The sequence below is a fragment of the Acipenser ruthenus genome, chromosome 3 (genome assembly GCF_902713425.1).
Source record: "Acipenser ruthenus chromosome 3, fAciRut3.2 maternal haplotype, whole genome shotgun sequence".
NCBI lineage: Eukaryota > Metazoa > Chordata > Actinopteri > Acipenseriformes > Acipenseridae > Acipenser > Acipenser ruthenus.
In genome coordinates this window covers 5,819,006-5,837,059 of record NC_081191.1, presented here as the reverse complement: position 1 = coordinate 5,837,059, position 18,054 = coordinate 5,819,006, and positions in this window count along the sequence as shown.

Here is an 18,054-nt window from a genome sequence, read left to right as displayed (position 1 = left end):
CGGAATCTTATTTTCGTTAAAGAAAGGATATATATATTTAACAACTGATTGATAAAGAATTAAGAACGATTTCATAATATCCTGTTAATTAGAATGTACTGAATTTATATTAATTTATTTACTGACTCATATTTACTGAAACAATTATCCTTTGCATATTCATATTATGTTTACTGACTTAAGAATATAATTTGTTCTACTGACCATGCACATTTTGTACAAGGCATTTATCATACTTGCCTTAGCATGTTTTCACTCAGCTTTATTACACTTGGTTATACCATTTCATTCCACAGTAAACCCTCATTAGGTAATATTGATACATTATCAGTTATTTGACTTATGAAATGTATGTCATGGCTAAAGTGCAGAATATTCCCATGACATGACCATAATCATTCACACATTCAGCCTGATCAGAAACAAAGCTCACAATATCAGCCATGGAATAACAAAACATGGCTGTGGTATGACTTGTGATGGAGACTCAACAATAAAACTCAGTGATGTAGGTGTTTATATGATACATTTCCAGTGAACTGTGATTATAGCACTTTTTTTACCTGAAAAAAGAAACAAGGACCAGGGGTCACAAATGGAGATTAGATAAAGGGGCATTCAGAACAGAAAATAGGAGGCACTTTTTTACACAGAGAATTGTGAGGGTCTGGAACCAACTCCCCAGTAATGTTGTTGAGGCCGACACCCTGGGATCCTTCAAGAAGCTGCTTGATGAGATTCTGGGATCAATAAGCTACTAACAACCAAACGAGCAAGATGGGCTGAATGGCCTCCTCTCGTTTGTAAACTTTCTTATGTTCTTATGTTCTTATATCTTTAAAAGGTTTCGAGTCTGCAAAACAGCAACATGGACAGTAGGTGCAGTAATAAAAATACACAGCAGGGGGAGCTCATCTCCCAAAATTCTGACAGACCATCAGAATTCTTAACTTTTGACAAGGGGTATCAATTCATTGTTGTATTAAACTGCCATGGATATCAAGAGAGTTTGCTTACATTTGCTGCAGAGAATTGCTTTAAATCATTTTAATGCTTCAACAAGCCTAAAGTAATACATCAAAGTAAAGGGGGAATATTACACCAACAAAAATAAGCCCAGTTTTGAGTTTTGTTAACCTTCCACAAGTATACTATAAAACACCCAGTGCACTATATACTAAAATGATAAAATGTATCCCTGTAACACATGCAAAGACTAGAATACCAGTAAGTCAGGTAATTATCTAAGATGAAACAGCAACAGAGGATTATCCAAACACATAAGAAAATAACCATTGTGAAAATATAAGTATTTGCTTAAATGGGTAATGACAACATACAATGCAGTGGGTTGCAAACTGCAAAGATTGTTTGCAGGATGTGAGAAGTGTCTGCATTTATGATTATAAGCTTGGGTCTTTTGCCATCCAAAGTGAGACGTTTGTTTAAGCTTGGTAGACAAGAGTTAGATTTAGAATAAGAGGAAAAGTTTGGATTGATTCTTCATAAAACTTTACAGCTGTAAACTGGTAAGAGAATAGCAAAGTTTTATAAACCTTATGAAAGTTTGCCATAGTAAAAAACATATAGTAAATCCTAGTTAAAACCAATGTACGCATTGTAAAGCCCAGAGGCATATGGTAAAGCATATTAAATCAATGACAAACTATGGTAAATGCATAGTAATGGTGGAAAAAACGAATTACCATGGTAAAGCACAATAAAAAGCATTCTGAAAGAATGGGAAGCACAGACAATAATGTCATATTGTAGGTAAGTTTAGTAAATAAGGAGCAAAAAAAACACTGTAAATTATAAATTACAAAATTGTTTAAAGTGTGGAGAGATCATCAGTCTAAAGGCTCCCCTTGTTCAGTATTCAAACAACAGTGCCAGTTTCTGTTTGTGCTGTTGGGTTTTTTGACCTGCAGACATTAAAAAAACATACTAATCTTAAGAATATGTTATTATTATTATTATTTATTTCTTAGCAGACGCCCTTATCCAGGGCGACTTACAATTGTTACAAGATATCACATTATACATTATTTCACATTATACAGACATCACATTATTTTACATACAATTACCCATTTATACAGTTTTTTTTTTTTTACTGGAGCAATCTAGGTAAAGTACCTTGCTCAAGGGTACAACAGCAGTGTCCCCCACTGGGGATTAAACCCACAACCTTCCGGTCAAGAGTCCAGAGCCCTAACCACTACTCCACACTGCTGCCCCATGTTAAGAATAAGACAACAATCCTCCGGGCCTGACTGCTCTCAAAGTCTATAAATACATATAAGTCCCTATAAATACAGATATGAGCAGATCACACGCTGGATTCAGACTGGACATAGCTGCTGTGCTGGATATCAGATAAGACTGGCAAGAAAGTCAATTAGATACACTTCATGGTAATTGCCTTCATCGGAAATGTTGTTTTCAGCTGGACATAGCTGTGGATGTTCAAAATCACTGTAATGCTGGTTTAAGGGTAGGCTATACTGGATTAGGAAAAGCCAGTAAACCTGAAGCTGGTAGTCTGTATCACGTACTGTATTGTCAATGTGTTGGTGTCTGTCCTGGGTTATTACAGATCTGAGTAATCAGTTTAAAAATATATATTTAGAGAAACTCAAAGTTTAAATTCAAAGTCACATACACAGTAAGTATGTGTTGTCTGTAAAATCATTCCTATATTTATGACCAATGCATCACATTGGCCTTTTGGAGAAATACTTGATAGCCTATATATCAGAAACGTATTGAGGTGGTATTAAAAAAAAAAAAAAAACTTTTATATTGTTCTGTTTAGGGAATTATTTACAGCACGTTTGTGCTATTTGTGAAACAAAAGCCTTTTATATGCAAAATAATTCTGCATCAAGAGTTAATGATCTTTGAACCGCCCTCTGGTGATCTTTGACCCCCTTCTTGCCCACTCCCGCCTACAAAAAAGAAAGGAGACTTTTTATTTTACTGTGTTTATTACTGAACTCGAGGGGGAAAAAGACTTGTAATCAATATTAATACATTGTTCTCACTGCATAAAATCTTCAACTCACTACCTACGATCTTGTGTTCATAATTTTAGTGCATTTATTCCACTCCCTCAGTACTTAATATCTCATGCTCCACTTATGAAATCTCATAATACATAGTGATATATAGTCCCCACAACTAACGTATGCTAATTGGTGAGCACAAGAAGGGGGGGGGGGGGGGGGGGGGGGAGGGATGCATACAGTACGAGGCGTTTAAAGACCTCTTAATTCAGTGGGGTTTTTTTACGTTATACCATTTATTCAACGTTTCTGATTATTGCCTTTTGACTAATACAAAGTGTTTATAGTTATAGCTACTATAAATAATAATAATACAACGTTGCAATAAATACATAAATACATAACGAAGCCCTTCTTTACACTTACTTTTGTTATCGTTGCCATTGGTCATCAGATAGCTGATTGCTTAGACTATTGTTCTGTCCCCCATAGCAAAATGATGCAATTAATTGTACTCTGGCTTATGTACCAGAATATGTATTTAATTGGCGTTGCTGTATTATTGCTGCCATCTACAGACAACACTAGGCTTGAGCAAATTCATTGAGCAAGATTTGTTTTAAAGTACAAAAACATGAAAAGAACATGGTTCCACGAATTTGTTAAAAAAGACAAATACAGTTCTTAAAAGCAGCTTACTGCAAAACTAATATACCACATAACCAAGTTCCAGAAGCGAACTCATGGACTACCCATGTACTGGTTAATCAATAACAGTACGAAATATATTATATTATAACAGCATTCTACTGGCGAGAGCCTTGCACTGTCACTGCGGGATTTGGGTTCAGGTATTTCTTCTTCTTCTTCTTCTTTTTCTTCTTTTTTTTCTTCTTCTTCTTCTTCTTCTTCTTCTTCTTCTTCTTCTTCTTCTTCTTCTAACAATACTACGTAGTGCAAAACACGACAAGTGGGGTAGCCTGATTTACTACCAATATTTTAAAAATTCACTGTACTAAACATTTTGACTGGGTGCTTTTTATATCACTAACCTGGTATTTTAGCTCGGTTAGTAGACTATAAGGATCAAATTTGCTGAAGCTATGGTTCAGTAGGAAAACCTGAGGGATGAGCGGAGCATCGGGCAAGCCTGCCCGACAGTGGCGCTGTCATGACGGGACTGTGGGCCACGAAGCTGCCCAGTTTTGACTGCACCACTAGCTGGGAGGTGTTTCATGCCCAACTGGTGGTGCTGGGCAGACTGTGCAGCTGGAGTGAAGAGAACAAGGCCCAGCAGCTGACTGCGGCACTGAGAGAGGATGCCCAGATGGTGCTGTTGAACCTGGCAGAGGAGGAGATGGGCAGTTAACGCACCTCGGTTGCCACCCTCCAACGCCGGTTCTGCATTACTGGAGAACCACAGCTGCTGCAAGCCAAATTCTGGAGGTGAGAGCGGGCAGCGGGAGAGAGTCTGGCCCAGCTGGCGGCGCACCTGGAGAGGGAAGCCTGGCATGCTTACGCAGATGCTGCAGCCCGAAAACAGGAGCATGGTTCCAGTTTGTTAAAGTCATGGGACTAGGTGAGCTCCGCAAGTACTTGCACCTTGCCAAGCCCAAGTCCCTGCAATCCGCTCTTTGACTTGCCCAGGAGTGAGAGGATGTGACCCGGGAAGAGAGCAGCGCCACTCAATGGCTCACCGTACGGGGAGTCGAACAAGAGGGAGGCAAAGCCGCTCAGGGCACCACGCAACTGGCTGAGACCCTGTGGGAGATTGTGGCTGTCCAGGAGGCCATGTTGGGGTGGTTGGCCCCAACCCCATCAACCACACTCCGTCTCTGCTGGGGATGCAGTCAACCCGGCCACATCCGTGCTCACTAGCCCCAGCAGGAGCTATGACCCAGACCCAACAACCCACCGCCGGGAAACGAGTGTGGGCCGATGTAATGGGAACCTCAACCCCAATCTGAATGCAGCACACACTGAACTAGCCATCGTTGGGAGAACCAGTATCGGGGCATACCTCTTAAACTGCCAAGTGGAGGGCGTGCCCTGCACCGCACTGATATACACCGCATCCACCGTCACCCTTGTCCGGTCAAATGGGCCAGCAAGACCGGCCTGGCCAAGATGGAACTCACCGGATGGTGACCGGGCAGCTGTCAGCGATGCGAGGGAGAGGGCTACTGCAGCTGCACCTGGGTGAGACCGCTTTTGATCACAAGGTCTGGATCGCAGACATTCAAGACCAGTGCATCATCGGGATTAATTTCCTGCAGCAGGCAAGAGGGCCACTGTTACTCCTGGATGTGCCAGTCACCGCATCCAGCGTAACCGTCTCCACTGGAACCACGGCAAGTGCCAGGGAAATGAGGACAGTGGCAGCAGTTCCTCGCCTGGTGAGGAAGGTAGCTACCCTCAGCGAGGCAGTGGAGAGCGTGCACCAGCGCAGCAGTGAGGGGCTGGATGAACAGGAGAAAATCCAACTCCATGTGTACTGCACCTCTTTGCAGTCAAGCCCGAGGATGGAGGATGGACTGCTTGGTCCAGCACCACATCAGCTCTGTCCGGGGCCCCCCAGGTGTAAACCACCATGCCGGCATTCATGAGATGTGGGAAGCGGGGGTGATAAAGAAAGGGGTCTGTGGTTCTGTGTAGACTACCGCAGACTAAACACCATCACCAGGAGAGACTCATCCCCGCTAACCTGCATCGACGCGTCACTGGACCTCATCGCCGGATCCTCCTGGTTTAGCTCTCTTGACCTGTGCAGTGGCTACTGGCAAGTGGAACTCACCCCCAACGCCAAACCCAAGACCGCCTTTTACACCGGACAGGGCTTCTGGCAATTCAACGTCATGCCGTTCGGTTTGTGCAAAGCCCCGGCCACATTCAAACGGCTGATGGAGAGGGTGCTGGACGGCATTCCAAGGCAGGCGTGCATTGTGTACCTGGATTATCTACTGGTGCACACCCTGACCTTTTCTGGGTCCCTGCTCAACCTGTGGTGGGTGCTGAAGAGGATTCAGGCTGATGGACTGCGACTGCACCCGGGTAAGTGCCACCTTTTCAGGTGCCAAACCACCTTCTTCAGCCACTGCATCAGCGAGGAAGGCATTGTCACCGATCCTGAAAAGGTCTTTGCTGTGCAGCAGTGGCCCAGCCCAGCCAATATGAAGCAACTCCGCGGTTTCCTGGGTCTTTCTTCTTACTATCGGAGGTTTGTGAAAGGATTCGCCACCATCACGCTAGCCGCCTTGAGAAAAGCACCTGCTTCCAGTGGACCCCCAAACACAAGTGTGCCTCCTCCAGACTGCGCCATGCCCTGACCAGCGCACAACAACCACAATTCACGCCAACCAGGAACATTGCATCGCTCGCAAACTGCAAACCGGGACTGCCAGTGCCAAGTACGGAGGCAACCTGAACGGACTGACGGTACTCTGAGTTGCTTTTTGGGGACAAAAAGAGCTAAGGTGGGGGCAATGTAACGTTCACTATGTTGTACTATTGCTCCGGCATGATGTGATGTGATTGGCTGTCAAAATGTCTGTTCTGGTCAAGTCAAGGGTAGGGCCAATAGCATGTGTGTGGGGTTCTGCATCCTCATTTGCATATAAGGGGGCGGGACTGAGGGAATAAAAGGGGCTCTGCCCAGCCATATTGGGTCTTTGTTCCTGGAAGCAGTGTTGCTGTCAGAGCTGTGGATTCTGAATCTGCCTGCGAGAGCAGCATAACAAAAAGAGTGTCATTCCCAAAGAGCGTCTCCACTGTTTTTCTTCTGCCTTGACGACACGCTACAATAATAATAATAATAACAACATGTACAATAGGTTTATAATAAATATACAGTAGTCTTGGCTAAGAGAACACCCCTCGGGAAGCAAGCAAAGTGTTCTTACAGCTTAAGTTTTCTCTAAGACGGAGTTTGCCACCAGACACAATATGAATCAATAAATATTGTAACAATCTCGGTTCCTGCAGGCAGAGGTTTCTCACAGACGGAGGTGGAACACGAATCCTGGACCTCCCGCACTGAAGCACAGCGGCGATACGACTGTACAAAAGAGCCGACTCATGCTTTACCGTGACCCTCTTCCAGGAGGCCCCATCATCTCTCACATCCCCTGGCACGATTGTAAACCTGTCCGACTCCATAAGCTCACTTCTGACACCAGTGTAGCGTTTTCGGGTTATGCCCTTATGGAATCAGACGTAAGCAGTATTGTGGTAGAAAACAATGTCTTTGGTGGTCATCCTCGAATTGAAAGGGAACAGTACTGTATCCGTTGTTAACGAATCGCCAAAAAAGTGTTCTTTTAAGTGAAGTTCCTGTTCCTGTTCCTTTAGCTCAATAGTCTCCAACCCTGGTCCTGGACAATCCCATATCCTGCAGGTTTTATAGGTGTCTTTACATCATCAGTGGATAAAGATCTGGAACACCTGTTAACTTGACTAATTAAGCCAGTAATTGGTGCAATTAAGTAACTGAGAGATTGGTTGAAACGAAAACCAGAAGATCCAGTAGCTCTCCAGGACCAGGGTTGGAGACCACTGATATTTACAATGGGAAAAATCTGTTTCACCACAAGGGTGTTCCCTAAGGAGGTGTTCCTGTACACTGAGACTACAGTATATGCAGTCAAAAATGTTTAGCAATTAATACATTCCATAAGAAAGCGCTGTTAATTATTATTATTATTATTATTATTATTATTATTATTATTATTATTATTATTATTATTATTATTATTATTATTGTTTTTGTATTGCATTTTGTTGGTGGCCAAATGAGGCAGGCTGCACTTTCAGTGTTTTAACACAACCTAAAAACTACGTGGAAACCCAGTTTAAGAAAGCTGTACGATATGAGCATTCGCGCAAGGACAAATTGGAACTCAGGCACAAATATTTAAATATACCCTCCAGTATTTTAATATTAATTAGGTTATTTGCATTTGGAACTACAATTTATCTGGCTAGATACACACATAACCCGAAAGTATTACCAAAATAGAGTGATGAAACGGTGAGACTGTTTCTTTTTCCATGGAAATTGTCCCCAATCTTCTGGACAGTCCATCAGAATGACAGAATACTTGTGTCTACTAGTTGCACGACACATCCTAATCGATGGGGCTGGTTGGCACAGAGCGCGAGGAGCAGGTGTGGCCTCGCTGCCTGCTTATCTGCATAATGTAATGCTACTTCACGGTCCAGAGACAACTGGCAGTCGGGGCTGTGTAACTTTAAGAAAACTTCTCTGGAATTTGTGAAAAGCAGCAAACAAGTAAAACTTAATATTTTCAGCGGTGTTCGTTTAAAACTTTTAATAAGTGTTTGTTGTTTCACAGTGTATTTCATCGTAGTGTGTGGCGGCTTGAAGAATACATTCTGCATGACAAGTGTGAAGAATTAACTACGGTGTGTTTATCCTTCAGCTGAAGGCTATCCTTGCATTTTTGACACAATGGTACTTGGTTACGGGGGTAGTGGACAGATCATTTAGTTTGCTTTCGGCCTGGTTGTTTTGTATTACACTGCTGAGCTCCTATACCTTGTCCACGATCACAGTAATAGTATCTCCCTGGTCAGGCAGTGCAGTGATGCTTCCACTGTTGCCAGGCAGCAGCCTACAGACAGGATGTGAATGGAAATGGGGCACAGTAATTGCAGGTGAGACAGATGACTAAGGATAAAAGAAGGTGGACAATTTTCTTTGCGTAACAAAAACGGGTATTCGGTTGTGTGCTTACTGCTGTCTATAGAGAAAGAGAAAGCGAAACTTTAACCCAAACATCAGGTACTTTAACCCTGTATATCAGGTTTGCACACATATTAAAATACGGTAACTTCCTTGTGAAGGCATTGTTATTTGGAAAGATTTTCCTCAGTATTTCATAAACAGTTTTGCTGTTGTTGTTTAGATTAAAAAAAACCCGTTAATTTTACAGAACTTGAGAAAACTAATAGAATAGAAGTTAAACACTGAGGTTGTTTGTTTCTCATTGAAATAAATTAAAAACCTAAAAATAATAAAGTGCTATATTGTGTCCATACAGATTAGCCTACTCGGCAGTGCTTCAATAGATAAAGAGCACAGTTTGTTTTGAACACGTAACGTTTATAATGTGTAGTTTTATACCCACGGCTTGTGTAAAGTAACATTAACTATGTAAATACTTAGGCCTACCTCAAAAATCCTGATAGATTTCCAGTACAGTTGCAACTTACTTGGTTGGATGTATGACTCAATGGGCAACTTATGACAGGAAATTCTCACTGTTAAAAAGCCTGTTGCTACAGCAACACAGTGGCATACTTCTAGTGTTTTTTTCCTCTCCTGCACAGCAGACAATGAGCTTGGAATTCAGTCGCTTCTGTGTCTTAGTGGTTACATTGTTGCAACTTTACTGGTTTCATATGTAGAAAGATTTTCAAACGTAAAGGTTCTTGAAATTGTTATTATTCTTTAGCTTTGTACTAATATGGATCATATTTCTCTTTCCTGCCTGTCGCTGGACATTAGATTCAAGAATAACCAATTTTATGAAATTGTCTAGTACTGTTTTCTGAAATAAATCACTTAAAGAAAGGCTCCTTGAATGATCTGTGTGTTACAGAAGAATGGCTTTGAGACTGGTAGAATGCGGCAAACTTACCGTTGAATTGGTTTACAGTAATCTAATGTATCTGATTATTCTTTTAAAATGTAGTAAATCCAGCAAGCGGATGAGCCTGTTTAATGGTAATAGATTTACCAGCTGCTTCTTCTTCCTTCAGTCAAATAGGTGGTCCACCTCCTCTGTATACAATGCACACCGCAAATGTGCTATGCAAGGTTCCTGTTTTGTAGATTCTTTTCAGAGAACAAAATTTAATACACACCGCAGGAATTTGACAGCAGAATGACAGCTGTGCAGGGCAGCCCTCACAATCAGATGTCAAGTGGGAGCAAAGAAGGGATTGTATTAAAATTTGCACTGAAGCAAAGAACACAGTGGTGACGCATTGGGGGAGGGGGGAGTGCTGAAAAGATTATTTTTTTTGGTGGCCTCTACGCTTTCAATTAGTATACACATGAACCGCCACTCACAACTGACCAATAACATGCTTGCTGTATGCCAAAGCGTGCGTTTCAAATTTCTGTTTGTGATTGGGCCATTTACTGTCATTCGTGAGAGGTTCAACCTTGAACTCTTCTGACTGGACAATGCACACAGCTTTTACACTTTACAGTCCAAACGCACGCGCAACGTGACGTAACGCTGAGTGGGAGACGTGAAGGTTGGCCTGACAGTGGTAGGGGAAAGGAAAAAATTATTAAAAAAATTGGTTGCCCTAATTTGTGTAAACAGCAAAAAACTGTTCATGAACCGCCTGAAGACAACAAGCTAGCAGCTACCTCTGGCAGTCCTAAACTTTCTTATGTTCTTATGGAGTCTGCACTCAACAGAACATCATTCACCACTCTGATGAGCGCAGTCTCTGTACTGTGCGCAGAATGGAAACCCAACTGAAACTTTAAGCACTTTGTTAACCTCAAGAAATGAATTCAGCTGGTTTGCTCCTACTTTTTCTAGAACCTTAGCTAGAAATGGCAGATTTGAAATAGGTCTACAATTGTTTAAAGCAGTAGGGTCTAGGTTTGGTTTCTTAAACAGAGGTTTAACCACGGCCATTTTTAAGGCAGAGGGAACTACTCCTGATGTCAGTGAACTGTTTATTATAGTGAAGATAATTGCACTCACTTCATTGAAAACTGCTTTTAGAACTGTGGTTGGAACTGGATCCAACAAGCAAGTGGAAGAATTAATTTGCATTACCAATTTATTGAGATCTTGTACTGTAATCTGAGAGAAAGATTCCATAGCAAAACTAATCTGATTACATCCGTGGAAATTTGATTCCTAATATTATTTTATATTATAATCTTAATTTGAAAGTAATTAAGAAATTCCTCACATTTAAACGTTGAGGATTCTAAATGAGGAGGAGCATCAGAGGACTGATTTACCAGCTTATCAATAATAGAAAACAGTACCCGAGAGTTATTTTTGTTTGTTTCAATATGGGAGGAAAAATAAAAACATCTGGCTCTCCTCAGACCCGTGCTATACTTTAATTGATGTTGCTTCCAGATTTCATAGTGAACATGCAATGTGTTATTTCATAGCCAGACCCCCACCCCACCCTACAAGGCTGCTTGGGGGAGATGCCTCTGTCAGCGACACACTTTCATCAGCATGTAGCCAGGTTTCTGTTAAAATAAAAAATCAAGTTTATGATCTTTAATGAACTCATTCATTAGTGGAGCTTTATTGGATAAATATCTAGTATTAAATAATGCTAGAGATAAATTGATTGATTCCACAGAGATATGAACAGATGAAACAGGGATATGTATTAGATTATTTAAGCAAGCCCCTTGAGTTTTATTAACAATCACAGAACAACGACAGGGATTTGATTCTATACCCTATTATATTTGGTAAACCTTCCTGTAAAATCCTGCCTTCCCCCATTTCTAGTTTAAAGTACAGGTTAAGTGGTTTTCAATATTTGCTGCAAGCCTGATCACCCCTAGTTTATTCAATTGCAGACCATCTTTCATATAATATGCACATCCTCCCCCAAAGCAGTCCCAGTAATCTATAAAGCCCATTTCTTTTTGCATACACACCCATTTAACACTAGAACCGCCACGGCAGTCATTTTGATGGTTTTCACTTTTAAAATGTAAATTACTCTGCATGTGTGAAAGATACACGGTTGTCCATACTTGACTTTTCCTAAATACATCTATTAAGTACCCTGATGGCGTTTGAAGGGCATGATCGCAAAAATAAAACAAGTTATAATCCCCTCTACCTAGAACCACCAGAACATTTTGACTGCCTTTTACAATACATGTTTTTATCTTTAATATAACCTACAATATTCTATTCTATTTTTATATACAAGCCTGTGGTTATCTCTACTGGATCTGTCAGCCATCAATTCTTTCATTTTGTACAAGGAATGCACCGGGGAAAATATCAGTAGGAGAGATTTCAACTTGAAGCTAGCCACAGCGCTTCAGCAGAAACATTTTGATCAGAAAACTGCAAAGGACCAGGCTGCTGCAGCTCAACCTGGATTCTGTGCTGCACTGAGTGACATGCAAGAGAAAACATATGTTACTTTCGTTTTAAATGAAAAACTACTTTTGTTATTACAGTTTTGTATGTGCATATACCTGTTTACACACTAGTTTCTTCTGAAATGTTTATTATACCTTTTAATTTTTTGAAGTAGTGCTTTACATGTGGTAACTTAACCCTTTTATGTTTAATTGTTCATTTAAATATGGCGTTTCAGCTGTGCAGATGTTTGATATGATGTGCTTGAATAAAACTTCTGAGTTGTATCCGATAGTTTGTCTTTCATTTTAATATTGATGTTGTTTAAAATGTAACCGTCATAATGACTGACGGTGGCGGTTTTAGGTATGAGTATAACCGCGTCAGTTCTAGTGTTAACCAGCTGTTTAACACTCTAATTCTGCTAACCAATTCATCCCCTTAGCCAAAAACAGGCAGTACAACTGACAGATAAAATCCTGTTCCCCAACGCTTTTAATTTCTTTGTAAGAGATTAGAATTTCTCCTTTAGAACCTCCGATCTTCTATCCTTAACATCATTGGTTCCAACATGCATGACAATCACAGGATTTTTTATTATCGGTCTATACAAGACTGTCCATTCTTATTCTTTGAGTCTCACACCATGGAGACAAGTAACAGTCTATATGGGAAAAACCACTGTCTACATAACATAGAATGGAGTCACCTACTAAAAGCACCTCACTTTTGCTTTTATCCGTGGTAGTCAGAATTACCGTTACTGGGTCGATAAAAGTGCCAATTATTTCTTGTGGGTCTTTCAGTTCCTTATATTCAAATGTATGCTAGGAGCCCTCCTGAATTTTGCCTAGTGTCCAAGTATGACACTAACATCCAAGATGGCCGATATCAATGGTAAATATAAAGTATATCACTCAATTGCTCTTTGAATAGTAACCTACATAGTCAGACCAAATGGTGCATGCAGCCAACAAATTGCTTATTAGAACGCAAGAATTCTGTCACGCTGCATTGTAGAATTATTTTTCATTGACAGAAATTGTATTATTAATATAATTTTTATTATTATTTGTTTATTTAGCAGACGCCTTTATCCAAGGCGACTTACAGAGACTAGGGTGTGTGAACTATGACATCAGCTGCAGAGTCACTTACAATTACGTCTCACCCGAAAGACGGAGCACAAGGAGGTTAAGTGACTTGCTCAGGGTCACACAATGAGTCAGTGGCTGAGGTGGGATTTGAACCGGGGACCTCCTGGTTAGAAGCCCATTGTTTCATGTTCATATATTCTTGTTTGTAGGTAAACTGTAAATGTTTTCAGCAAGTCGACACACAAGATGGATTTAGACTGGAATAGTTGTGTCATTTGCCAGCAAGATATTACTGAACCTTTGATGTGATGACAAGATATCAGTTTGTTCCAATTTCCCAGCAAGACAGAGCACGGTGAGTGCAGACCACCTGTGACTATACCGCCTTCTGGAACTCAAAGATACACTCTCCCTGACAGTTATGCCTGTGTCCAGCTATGGCTCAGAAGACAACTGCTGTTGCCATACCGGAGTGTGAAATTAGGCCAATCCAGAGCTGTTATCAGAGGCCAAAGCCCAGGAGGACTGCTGGATGACTCATGCATTGCAACTTGTTGACAAAGACCAACTCACAAGTGATGCTATCATTGCATGGGCTGCATATCCTGCCTCTCTGCAACCTCCTGTCAAAGACCCTCCAGCTTTGAGTGCACACCTACCTCTCTTCTATGAGAAATCTGCTACTCTGGCCATGATTAAGCATGGCATGGATGTTATAAGACAAGCCAGTGAATTTCTGAACTCAGCACAAATCACACTACCTTAGACCAGTGGTGCGTAAAGTGGGGGGACCGCCCCCCTGGGAGGGCGTGGAGAGTCAGTAAGGGGGGGGGGGGTGACTATGACTAAAGGGGCAGTTCTGTAAAAAAAAAAAAAAACTTTTTTTTTTTAAAGGATAGAACATTTTAAATAAATACATAAATAACAGCTAATTAGTGCAAGTTCTTACCTTTCAAATGAGCCGTTGACGATCACTCGTACAATGAAATAATGTTTGAAGTGACAATTGTGAGTGAAACTGCAGTGAACAGAGCCGAAATGACGTCTACCATTATGGGACTACAAGCGTAAAAAAAAAAAAAAAGGAAGCACTAATGTTTTAACAGCTGTTTTTTCCCTGGATTTAATGTAAATCGCTTATTTTTTCCTAGGTTTAACATAAAAATGAAAAATACTTAAATGTTAACAAACATATTCTTAACAGTCGGAGTTGTTGAAGGAGCTGTTGAGTTGACACCTCTGTTCTTTGCCATGGACCATGTGCATTATGCAAGGTGGATGCCAATACATATTAGAGATATGAAATCATTACCCGATCCCATCAAGGAGAAATTTGAGAATCTGCATCACTGGGTCCTTTGTAAGACCAAGAACAAATTATCCACAATCCTAATTGATCAAGCTCACGTACAAGAAAACAAGATTGTCAAGGGATCAGGTGGTGCAGTTGGGCTGACAGAAAATCCCACTGCTTTCTGGCACTGGATGCTCTCTGGCCCAGAGCTAGCCAGACTGGTGCAACAGTTTGAGAGAGAGTACCTTCCTGACGATGACCTGGACATCCCCCAAAACTTTCCACATCATGAACAGGGTCTCTCAATGCAGGTGAACTTTCAAAGGCAAGTCAGAAACCTATCTCAGACTATAGGAAGAATGGGCGATTTCCCAGAGTTAGTAACACTTGACAGCCGGAACTGTAAGTGTGGGAAAGCCAACCTGGACTGCACACCACTTTGCAAGTGCAAATGTAAGGAGACTGCAAAAAGAAACTGAGAACACTACGGATGCAAGTGTGACAACGTAGCTTAACAATTTAGCTGTTTGAAATCAAGGACATTAAACAATACGATGAACATGTGAATATCTAGAATTTCATGTATTAACATCACTTTTCATAAATTTGAGGTCAGTGATTTGACTCTGTACATGTATATAGTAAAGGCTGTCACAGTTTATACATCTCTGGATCTCAGAATCCCTTTTCTGTAACCTGCTGGGACATACTGAACTGCTTTAAACAGAGCTTGGGGTTGTTCACACTGATTGTCGGCCATCTTTGGAAAGCAGTGTTGTACTTGAATACTATGGAAAATCCAGAAGGGCTCCTAGCCTAAATTTTGATTATAATGACTTGAAAGACCCCAAAACACAATTTGGTGCTTTTATCGACCTGGTAATGTTAAAAATTGTGCTAAACCATCTAACTATGGGTAGTAACCCCTGCCAAACTGCCAACAATTGCCACTGTCATTGTTAGCAGTTTGGCAGGAGTTACTACCCAGGAAACGGTTTGTATACTCTGTGTTGGCTGCCATTGACTCTTATTGTAGCTGCACAATATTATTACTATCTTGGCAATGGTGGGGGGTAGAGTGATGTTCCTTGGAACACTTTGTGACATTGTCTCTTTAAATCTTTAAACAGTCTTTCAGTAGGATTAGTATTTTAAAAGATAAAAGGGGGGTCAAAATGTAAACATTTCTCTTGTGTATAATACGATATAGATACTGTAATTTTTTTTGTTTTAATGTCGGTTTTTGTCACGTGTACATTCGAGTGTTTGAACGGTGGTATTTTTCCATCAGGTCCTCTCATAAAGACACACACCCATGAGAATGCTGCCCGCTCAGCGGGGAAATATCCTCTCTCTGCGGCCGGCCTCGTGGAACTGATTTCGGGCCGCGGCCCTTCTGGCTTCCCTGTGTAGACCTTCTTCCCTATTCTGTTTCTTCCTTGTTAAATCTGCAGTTGCTGAGGTTTTAAAATAAATTCTTACCTCAGTATCTATGCTAAACATCTAACCTGGATTCAGCTGAGTTATTTCCTGACTTGTGGCTTCAAGCTTAAACCATAACTATTTTTAATGATGTTTTTTTTGCAATGAATCTTTCCTTGACTTCCGTCGGCACATTTAAATAGAACTGCTAAAGTGAAGCTGGCTTTTTCTAGGAATGACTGATACCAGCCTAAGTGTAGGACCGAGTTTCTCATTTAAATGTTGTAGTCTGTAGTAACAGAGCTTGAATTTACTGGCATGACAAGCAGGAATTGTGCTACCGAAGCTGTGAATTGAGCATGCTGCTGGCAGTGGACACTGGAAAGGGTGATATTTCTGACCCCACAGTAACAAAATCCTGCAGTAGCAATGTGATTGCTTTGCTTGTTACAATATGCACACAGGGCTCTGTTACTTTATTTTTTTATTTGAACAGTGTTTAAACATAAATGCAGACAAGCTTTCTGCTTGAGAACTTGTACATTTAACCTTCCGATAAACGGCATTGTAGATTAATTCCCTGTATATAGGGAACCCACCTCTATAACCTATTGTAAAGGGAGTGAAACTGCAGTTCCACACAGCTCAAAGTGAAACGTCTGGTTCTTGCAAGAAAGTTGTTTTGCTTTATTAATCGATAACAACACCTCAAAGTAGCCACATATTTCTAATTTATTACCAACACATTATTGCATTACAGTAGCTATTGTAGGAACCCAGGAGTGAAGAAAGAAAAACAAAGGATCATTCTTAAAGATTAAAGATTAAAGATGAATCCTTCTGTTTTAAATGTTAAACACATTGGATGGATTTCCCTTGAAATGTGGTTTTTCTGGCAAAATTTAGTTTCTTATCTTTCTGTCTAATCATGGGTAACAGCCTCCTGTTTTTGACTTTGTAGGAACGGGAATCTTATCATCAGTAGCTGGGTGTTCCACTCATGCCTGTCCCACCTCCTCCTCCTGCGTTTGGGGCATCTCCTCCACTTCAGGTATGCTTGCACATCTGATTCGCTGTATAAGTCACTGTAATTATCTTTGGTTACATTGATAAAAAATATATGCAGCTGTGGCCAAAAGTTTTGCATCACCTAGAATTTTAGGATTGAGACATAATTAAAAAAAAAAACAACAAAAAAAAAACCTATGAATACAATTTAGATGTAATTAAAGAAACTGCAAAATGACATTGCAAAAGTCTACCGGAAGCCATAATAGTAGTACAGTGTTTCATGTTAGATTTCAAAATGTCACATTTTTCAATTTGTGTCAGTTGTTTGTTAAGTATAAGGAAAACTCTTCTAGAGGTTTGGGGGAGGAGGGAGTCATGCACACAGTTGCATTAACTACACTGTATAACTACAGCGCCTTTTTTTTTTTAAATGTACAAACAGCTGATCCAAAAAAAAAAAATGTGCGTTGATTGACAGCAAATCCAACCACTCATTTTTATGGTATGACACTGCACTGACATTCGCTAGCCTATCAGGCTTTGTTGAGCTGACGGACGCCCTGTAGCCTAAATAAATAATCAGAATGAAAACTAATAGGTAACCGAACTCAGGAATTGAAACAGTTTTGCCGTTTCTCTCTCAGCAGCGTCCAGTTATTCAAGTAATACTAGGTTGTACATTTACCGCTCCATCTCCAAGACCTGGATGGACTTGGTTACCGTCCCTTGATGAAGCTGGCTGCACAATCCATGAAAAATATAATCTTATTAGTAGGCTGGCTGCTGGAGAGGTCAGCTGGCAGTAAGATATGTCGTGAGGCGGGTGCATTCTACGTAAATACATAGGCTACTCATTACACAGTAGATGTCCTCTACCCGTCTATCTGTGTAGTAGCTAGGCTACATAGCCTATATGTTACATATGTGTGTAGGGTTGAGCGAGTGCAGCTTGCTTATGTATTCTTTCTCATTGGTTGATAGCAACTCGGCAAATAAAAAAACAAATCCGCCCCACGTCCTGTGTGAACACACAGGTAGACTGTAATGGGAAGCGAAAAAATATAACAATATTGCAATTTCTTTATTTCTTACACATGTTTCAG